Below are 10,008 nucleotides of genomic sequence, written 5' to 3' on the forward strand. Positions count from 1 at the left end.
TTAGATATTATTAGAACAGTTGTGAGAAATAGATGTGGCTAATGTTTAGCAAGAGTCAGTTGGAAATTTTCAGTTCTTCAGCATCTATTATATAGAATTCGTGAGAAAAATATAATCTTATTTAGCAAGTTAGTTTTTATTTCTCAATCATATGGAGATTATTTTATCTCATATCAAAAATATCACCCCTGGCTATAGGCAGCATTGAGTTCAGGAACAAGAGTGTGAGCCATCACTAGGAAAGATGGAAACTAGTTAAAGCACACATTGAAATTTAATTTATCAAGTCTCAGGCTATTTGGAAAAAGAGTGTTAGAACACTGTGCCTCATATTTAATAACAATAAATATCTTAATATTGAAAAGAAATTAAGGGTCCTTTCATGGATAAGACATGTTTGATCCCAATTTTACAACATTTAATGTGTTCCGTACCTTTTATTATATTAAATTCCCTAAGTATTTAATTTGATGCTATGCTATAAATTGTTAATGAGAATATTTCCTAAATGCATGGACAAGCTAGGAAAAATAAAAATTTATATTTCACTTATTACTTCCGATATTTATTAAGCCCTATAACTTTGTCAAGAAATATTTTATTTGCAAAACAATCTCTGGGGAATACAAAGGAAAATAAGACGATCCCAAACTCTGAATTTAAAGTCTAAAATTTCAATATCCAAGTTCAATTTCTGGGGACTCCCTAAGCAAAAAATGTCTAAAATAATAACATGCCAAGAAATGTGAGATCTTGTTAATAGACATATGAAGAAAACCTAGATATGATGTTGCTAAGCTAAATATCCTTAAAATCTAAATTGAAACCTGAAAAGAAAGATTCAGCATAAATATCAATCTATCTGCTCATAATTGTCTACCATCTTGGCTTTTAACTTTTCACTTCTTTTTAAATAAAATTAAATGCCTTCTTTTTCCTCTATGTTGATTGACTTTTGCTATAGACTAATCATTTTTCATCGTATAATATAAAAATATGTCAACTTTATGAAAAAGAAATTGAAGTTTAATATCCTACACAGCATATAATGTATCCAAGACAGCTTACAATTTTTACATAATAGACTTGAGATCAAGGATCAGAGAATGGCATCAATCAGATTGTTACTCTGCCCCTTGATACTTGTCACTCAACTATTCTCAGTAAAATTCAAATATTTCCATCTAGTGCCACTGTAATTGGGCTCTCCATTTAAGTATAGTGTTTTATAACCAAGCTGCCCACATTATCAAGCAAATAGCTATCATCCATTTGAAGGAACTTGTGACAAGATTAGTATTCGTAGTTCATGGAATTTTACTTTCTTAGTTGGACCAGAAAAAACAAATTTTAAGCGTAAAATTCTATTTTTGGTGATAGCATCTAATATAACCACCACCTTTTCTGGCTTCACACTTCTGTGGACAATGAGATACTGAAGACTGAAGCCCCTCCTCTACTCTGTTTTACAATTCTATCACCTAGTATAGTAGCTAGTTACTTTACTCAAGATAGTAACTGTGCCTCATTAATCTATCTTTTGCCAGTATCTGGTATCCAGCATGACAGAAAGTGAGTTCTTACAAATATTTATAGAATGGAATTGAATCCTAGTGATGGGCATTATGGAGGACATGTGATGTGATGAGCCCTGGGTGTTACATGCAACTGATGAATTATTGTACTCTACATCTGAAACAAATGATGTGGTGGTATATGTTGGCTGATTGAATTTAAATTAAAAAAAAAAAAAAAGAACTTTGAAAACAATGAAGTAAATGCCTGCAATAGCAATTTTTTCCATTGGCCTGAGTTATTTAGCAGAGACATGGGGAATCATAAAATCTGAAAATAACATTAAGAACACAAAATGTGTGGATAGAGTATATATGAAACTTTTAGCCACCATTGGCAGTTTTTAAATTTTCTTATTTACAAGAGCCTATAGTCTAAATGATTTAAGAAGTTAAATGCACATATTTAATATTGACAGATTTTACCTTATTTCTTGTGATGCTCACAAGATAGTCACCAAATCTGCAACATATACATAACACATATGTATAACATAACTTGTTAAATAACTAAGGCACAGATCTGAATTATGGTCATGCATGTATGTGTTCCACTTAGTGAACTGAGCCATCCATCTTGTCATCTGCATATCAAGAGTTTTGGTACCTTTATATAGTGAATATATAGTACCATATATGCTTTACATGGTGACTTAAAGAAAATCTAATGATTTTTGCAATCTGACTTTATTCTACTACACACTCTGGTCTACTGTGATTCTTATTTACTTACTACCTAAAGTTAGAGCAGCAAAACTGTCCGTATATCATTTTAGCTTTTGTAAATACAAATATATTTTTAGTCACTGGTGATGAGAAATCAGGTTTTGTTTTTAATTATTAAAGCCATTTTTAAGATCTCTTTCCTTTTGTGGTAAAAAACAATCTATTTTAGTAGTATTTGGGAAATCAGATTTTCTCTAGAATCTTAAAATTGATCTACAAATGCAAATTTATAGAGAAATTAAGGTGGAATTTAGTTTCTTCAATTTTTTTTTCTAAAAATTATTTCAAAAAAAGAGCCACAAAATACAAATATCCCCATTTAAAAAAAAAAAAAAAAAAAACCTAAAACACAAAAGAGAACAAAAAAAAAAAAAAAAAAAAAAAAAGAAAAGAAAAGAAAACAAATCCAAAGAAGTTAAACTTTAAAAGACATAAATTTTACTGGATATATTCTTGGAACCATGCTTTCAACTCAGTCGATGACAGGTTGCTTATTTTAGTTCAAATGTAGTAAAAGTAGTTTCATTGGCTTTAGGAGCTTTTCAAATTCAGCGCACAAGTTAGAAACCTATTTTCAAATTCTACTGACATTAGGATATTTGAAACCCTACAGTATATAATTTGAAAATCTACATGTGTGTCTGTACATATGTGTATGGCAGAAATGGAAAAAGAACATTTGTAATACAATGCCAAAAATCATTTAAGAAGTACAGAGTCACACAATTTTAAACTGTAGAATTATATAACTGAAAAATCACAATCCAACATGAAATTGTTATATAATCACCAATTTGACAAGGACCTAGCCTAGTTGGCCTTTTTAAAAATCCTTAGTGTTTTTAATAGTTTTAGGTAAAATACTTAAATGTTTTTATTGATTCATCTGATTCATTAATACATCACAGTTTCTTTTTTTAAGCAGTAAATGCTACAGTGTATATAAATAAGAATAGGGATCCCTGGGTGGCGCAGCGGTTTAGCGTCTGTCTTTGGCCCAGGGCGCGATCCTGGAGACCCGGGATCGAATCCCACGTCGGGCTCCCGGTGCATGGAGCCTGCTTCTCCCTCTGCCTGTGTCTCTGCCTCTCTCTCTCTCTCTCTCTCTCTGTGTGACTATCATAAATAAATAAAAATTTAAAAAAAATAAGAATATAATTTCCCATGGATCTAAAATTTTTAAAAAATAAGCAGGTTTGGTTTTTTGAAAAGGTCAACAAAATTGACAAACCTCTAGCCAGAGAGAGAGAGAGAGAGAGAGAGGGAGAGAGAGGGAGAGGCAGGCATAGGACTCAAAATCACAAAGAAAAGAAGTGACAACCAACACCACAGAAATACAAATAATTTTAAGAGATTTTAATGAAAAATATATAACTAATTGGGCACTCTAGAAGAAATGAATAAATTCCTAGAAACATATAACCTCCCCCAAATGAATCAGGACAAAATAGAAAATTTGAACAGATCAATTACCAGGAATGAAATTGAATCAGTAATCAAAACAAACAAACAAAAACAAAAGCAAAAAACCCTCCTAACAAACAAAAGTCTAGGACCAGAGGGCTTCACAGGCCAGTTATACCAGTTATACCAGACATTTAAAGAAGAGTTACTAGCTAGTCTTATCAAATGATTCCAAATGATAGAAGAGGAAGGAAAACTTCCACATTTATTCTTTAGGGCCATAATTACCTTGATACCAAAACCAGATAAAGACACCACCAAAAAAACAAAACAAAAACAAAAAACAAAACAGCAAACTACAGGTCAATATCTCTGATGAACATAGATGCAAAAATCCTCAAGAAAATACTAGAAAACTGAATCCATTGATACATTAGAAAAAGAAACTCACCAAGATCAACTAGGATTCACCAAGATTCTTGGGATTCAAGAGTGGTTCAATATTTATGAATCAATCAGTGTGATACATCACATCAACAAGGGAAAGGATATGAAGATATGATTATATATATATATATATATATAATATGATTATTTCAATATAAGCAGAAAAAGAATTTGACAAAGTACATCATCACTTTTATTCAACATAGTACTGGAAGTCCTAGCCGCAGCAATCAGACAACAACAACAACAACAACAACAAAATAAAAGTCATCCAGATTGGTAAAGAAGAAGTAAAACTTCCACTATTTGTAGATGACATGATACTATATATAGAAAACCCTGAAGACTCCACTAAAAATGTACAGAAATCCATTGCATTTATTTGCACTAATAATGAAGCATCAGAAAGAGAACTTAAGGGAAAGAAATCTCATTTACAATTGCACCATAAAGAAAATATCTAGGAATAAACGTAAAAAGGATGATGGACTTTCCTCTGAAAACTGTAACACATTGATGAAAGAAATTGATGATAATAAAAAGAAATTGAAAGGTATTCCATGCTCATGGACAGGAAGGATGTTGTTGAAACACCCATACTGCCCAAAGCAATCTACAGATTTAATGCAATCCCTATCAAAACACAACAGTATTTTTCACAGAGCTAGAACAATCCTGAAATTTGTATAGAACTATGAAAGACCCTGAATAGGCAAAACAATCTTGAAAAAGAAAAAAAAAAACTGGAAGTATCATAATGTTAAATTTCAAGTTATATTACAAAGCTGTAGTGAAAAACAAAAACAAAAACAAAAACAAAAACAAACCTGCCAAAACACAAAATTCCAGGACCAGTTAGATTCCCTAGTGAGTTCTACCAACCATATAAAAAAGAGTTAATACCTATTAAATGCACAAAAATGAAAGAGCTAATAACTACTAAAGAATAGAAGAGGAAGTAAAGCTTCCAAATTCATTATAAGGTCAGCATTACTCTGATAGCTAACAAAACCAAAGATGCTATAACAAAAGAAAACTATAGGCCAATATTCCTGATGAACATAGATGCAAAAATCCTCAACAAAATATAGCAATAAAAAACAGTGATACAATAAAGTATCATTTACCACCATCAAGTGAGATTTATTCCAGGAATGTAAGTATGATATATTATCCACAATTAAACATGATACATTACACTGATTAAATAATGGATAAAAACCACATGATCAAGGTGCCTGGGTGGTTCAGTCTGCCTTTGGCTCAGGTCATGATCTCAGGGTTCTGGGACTAAGCTCCACATTAGGCTCCCCACTCAGTGGGGAGTCTGCTTGTTCCTTTCCTTCTGCCCCTCTCCTGCTTGTGCTCACTCCTTCTCTCTCTCAAAAAAAAAAAAAATATATATATATATATATATATATATATATATATATCTCTTAAAAAACTCCACATGATCAGAAAAAAAACATTTAACAAAATTCAAATCCATTTATTTTTTTTTAATTTTTTTTTTTTATTTATGATAGTCACACACACACACACACACACACACACACACACAGGCAGAGGGAGAAGCAGGCTCCATGCACCGGGAGCCCGACGTGGGATTCGATCCCAGGTCTCCAGGATCGCGCCCTGGGCCAAAGGCAGGCGCTAAACCGCTGCGCCTCCCAGGGATCCCTCAAATCCATTTATTATAAAAACTCTCAAGGAAGTGAATTCAGAGGAAATAAATATACCTCAACATAATAAAGTCCATATATGACAAACCCATACCTAATATCATACTTAATGATTTTTAAAAATGTAAGCTTTTCCTTTGATATCAGGAAAATGACAAGGATGTCCACTCTTGGCACTTTTATTTAACATAGTACTCAAATTCATAGCCACAGCAATTAGACCAGAAAAAGATATAAAAGGAATCAAAATTGGTAGAGAAAAAAAATCAAACTGTTACTATTTGTGGATGACACAACACTATACACAGAAAGCCCTACAGACTCCACCAAAACCCTATGAGAACTAATAAATGAATCAGTAAAAGTCACAGGATACAAAATATACAGAAACCTCGTTGCATTTTTATAAACTAATAATGGACTACCAAAAAGATAAATTAAGAAAAAAATCCATTTAAAAATACACCAAAAAGAATAAAATATCTAGAATATATGTAAACAAGTAGGTGAAGATATATATTCCCTGAAAATTACAACCAATGATGGAAAAAATTGAAGACACCAAAAAAATGGAAAGATACATTATGCTCATGGGTTGGAAGAATATTGTTAAAAAATTCATACCACTCAAGGAAATCTATAGATTCAATCCAATGCAATCTTTATCAAAATGCCAACAGCACTTTCACAGAAATAAAACAATCCTAAAATTTGTGTGGAAACACAAAAGACCAAAAATAGATAAAGCAATTTTGACAAAGAACAAAGCTAGAGGTAGCTCAATCCCAGATTTCAAGATACATTACACTCTTTGCATCCCCTAAAGAAAGATGAGATAATCAGCTCTTTCCATGTCTCTGCTCAATTCTGCCTATTAAAGTCCCATTTTGTGCAGCTTTTCATAACTTCTTTTGGCTAGATGAGATACCGCCCAATTCATGAATCTCTGAATAAATCCAATGTGATCTTTAAGTTTATTCGGTTGAATTTTGTTTTTTAGCAGTTTTGCTGGCAATGATGGGGTTTGAAGTGAACTTCTGATGGCATTTGAAACAGATAATGACATGGGAAAGGTACATCATGAACCTTTCTGTATTTGAGGAATTGAGAACAACTGTCCTTATCTTACAAATCTTTGCAAAACTCAAAATGCGGGTCTAGAGGTAGTTCAAAGTTTACCTATTCCTTTTTATCAGTCTCAGAACATCTCTCATTTATCTCAGAGGCTTGTAAATATTATCTTTAGGAAACAAATTTTTCTGGGAGGACATGCGTTCTTTCCATAACTCTTACCCAGGCCATCTGTAAAATATCAACTTCAGGGAGGTAATTCTTTATCTATGTATCATCTATCTTCTATCTATCTATCTATCTATCTATCTATCTATCTATCTATCTATCTATCCATGAGAGACACAGAGAGAGAGAGAGGGGCAGAGACACAGGCAGAGGGAGAAGCAGGCTCCATGCAGGGAGCCCGACCTGGAACTCGATCCCTGGTCTCCAGGATCCGCCCTGGGCTGAAGGTGGCACTAAACTGCTGAGCCAACTGGGCTGCCCCAGGAAGGTAATTCTTATCTGAAGGACAGCAAAAGAGGAGAGAGTATTTTAAAATTTAGGAGAATGGAAAATATTATGTCTTCTCCACAAAAATTAGTAATTCATTAGTCATCTGGAGCAGATAATCTTAATTTATTCCATCCGCCAGAAAGATCCAATTTCTTTTCTAACTGATAAATTTTCTATTATTGTACCTGATTCCTAATAGTAATTTTTAGTTGCTATATTATTTATTTCTACTCTAATCTTTATTATTTCCTTTCTTATATTAACCTTCGGCTTTTTTTTTCTTTTTCTACTTCTTTTAGGTGTAAAGTTAGATTTTTTGAGATTTCTCTTGTTTTGAAGGAGGCTTCTATCACTACACACTTTGCTCTTAGAACTGGTTTTGCTGAGTCCCAAAGATAAATTCTTCCACTCACACTAACAGTCACTAAATATTGACTACATGCAATTTAAAAGCCTGTTTGTATTATTTTTCCTATTTAATGTTTGACAACAAAGGTTCTGTGTTCTGTGAAAATAATATTCTGTGTTGTCTTTAGCAAAACTTTATTGGAGAAATTGAGTTTTCCCTATTAAAAGAGCTAAGATTTGTTGTTTTTAAACTTATTTTCTGTGTTTGCCTGTAACTGTTTAAAAATATTGTTTCACAGTAACCTATGATCCTATTTGACCAAGTGCTTTAAAATCTTTCAAAATTTTTGACAAATTTTCCAAAATCAAATTCTAAAGGAAGTTTTTTGACCTGGAACAAACTTAAGGATTTTATAGATGGTCCTTGAGATAGCTGAAAATATTTGTTCTCTCTCTTTATAAAAAAAGAGAAATGATAAACTAATTAGGCTAATTTGATATGTTAAATTATACGGTAAGAATGTCAAGTAAGAAATAATAGTAAGATTTCTTTATGTTATATTTGTATAGATAGAAGTATTGCAGAAATATGAAATTTCCAAAATTTGCTATTTCCTGTTCTAACATTATCAGTCATAATTCCAGTTCTTATCTTCAAATGTGTGCATGAAAATAACCAAATTTCCTTGTCAATTGCATTATAATAAACTCTTATCAGATCTTTTACTATAAGAATCTTTAAGTCTTTTCATAGGCTCTTATTGTTTTACTTTGCTGCTTTTATAAAGTTATTCCTGTAAAAGTACTTCATCTTCAAGGAAATTCATGTAAAGAATCTTAAAGCTATCAGAAAGCTGTCCTCATCAAGATCATTAAAACTGAACTGGGTAGGAATTTCTTGAACTAGTGGAGAAACTGTAAAAAGCAGAATTATTAATTATTGGGATTACAGGAACTGAAAAGTATGATCATAATTTCTATGACTTTTTTGAAACATTACTGGTTCTATGATGATTTGTTTCCCAAAATTTAAGGAAGCATTTTTTCTTAAGCTTCCTATGGGTTATGGCAGTTTGGTAAATCACACATTTATAAACCAAGAGGAAAACATTTATTTTTCCTACCTGCCTGATGCCTTCAGAATTCATAAACTCTCGAGTAATATTTTCCTAGCAAAATAATATATTTATGTAAGTTTAACAAGCATTTGTTCTTGTTACAGGACCCAATTGAAAATGTTGACTATATTACCAAGGCTTTGATTGGAATGCCATAGTTGAGAGAGATGTGCATACACTGAGAGGTGATAAGACATTTCTCAGGAAGCAAGGTTGACTTTATGGAACCAATAAAGCTTCTTGGAAAAGTCACAGAGGACCTTTTTGAAAAGATGTCGGTAAAGCATTCTTAAAAAGAGCTTATAGGGTCAATCACTATTCTCGCTTTACTTTTGTTAATAATGAGGCCAAGTTTAATGAAAATATTATTTTAATGTTATTATCTTTGATAAAAATGGGGCTGACTATAGAGAGAAAAATGTTTGAAGAAATATTTTTAGAGAGAGGAATTATGTCTGCATAAAAAATATTAGATTCTAATCCTGTGAGCATGTCTAATTAAGTTTTGGTACATACCTGTAAGTTGAACTGGATTCTGAAATCTTCTAATTTTTTTCAAATACCTGGCTACAGTTCTCTGAACGAACATTTCTAATTTTCTTCCACCTTCTTTTGGACTAAGAGAAAGACTTCCCTTGAATCTCCTTAGAGGTAAATATATCAGGCTGCCTTCACTCCCCAAATGGAAGCCAAACTTCAGAAACCTGAACCTTAGATATACATCTCACAGCCAAAGAGGGCTGTATCTCCCAAGCCATTGCTAAGGGGGTAACCCAACCTTCAAACAACTCTTAGATTTGCAGTGATTACGTAGTTCAGCTCATCACAAACTACTTTGATTTCCAAAGCATCAGTTTGTCTGGAACAAACTCTGTTCCCTCTCTATTGTGTCATAATACTTAACCAAGAGATTCTATTTCTCTGTGGTTAATAATTCCAAACTCAGGGAAACTTGCATCTAGGCTCTATGCAAAGAAAGAGGCACAAGGCATTGGTAACCAGAATAAAACTGTGTGGTCTACAGACCATTAAAATTTACTGGCTTTCATGTAAATTTTCCAGTCTTGAGCCATAGACTCATGTGGAAATTACCAAGAGGAGTTTAGCTTCCTTTGATAGATCACAGCTCCCCTGGCTAAG

General features: G+C 32.5%; 1 long non-coding RNA gene across 7 annotated transcripts in view; it reads right to left on the reverse strand.

Moving 5' to 3' along the window:
• Nucleotides 1-9,736, reverse strand: part of LOC140632712 (uncharacterized) — a 141,893-nt gene extending 132,157 nt beyond the window's left edge. For all 7 annotated transcript variants that reach the window (XR_012030361.1, XR_012030363.1, XR_012030364.1 and 4 more), the window contains exon 1: nucleotides 9,385-9,736. This is a non-coding gene — a long non-coding RNA (uncharacterized lncRNA). The remainder of the gene's footprint in view (nucleotides 1-9,384) is intronic.
• Nucleotides 9,737-10,008: the final 272 nt, after the last annotated feature.

The sequence above is a fragment of the Canis lupus genome, chromosome 4 (genome assembly GCF_048164855.1).
Source record: "Canis lupus baileyi chromosome 4, mCanLup2.hap1, whole genome shotgun sequence".
Classification (NCBI taxonomy): Eukaryota; Metazoa; Chordata; class Mammalia; order Carnivora; family Canidae; genus Canis; species Canis lupus.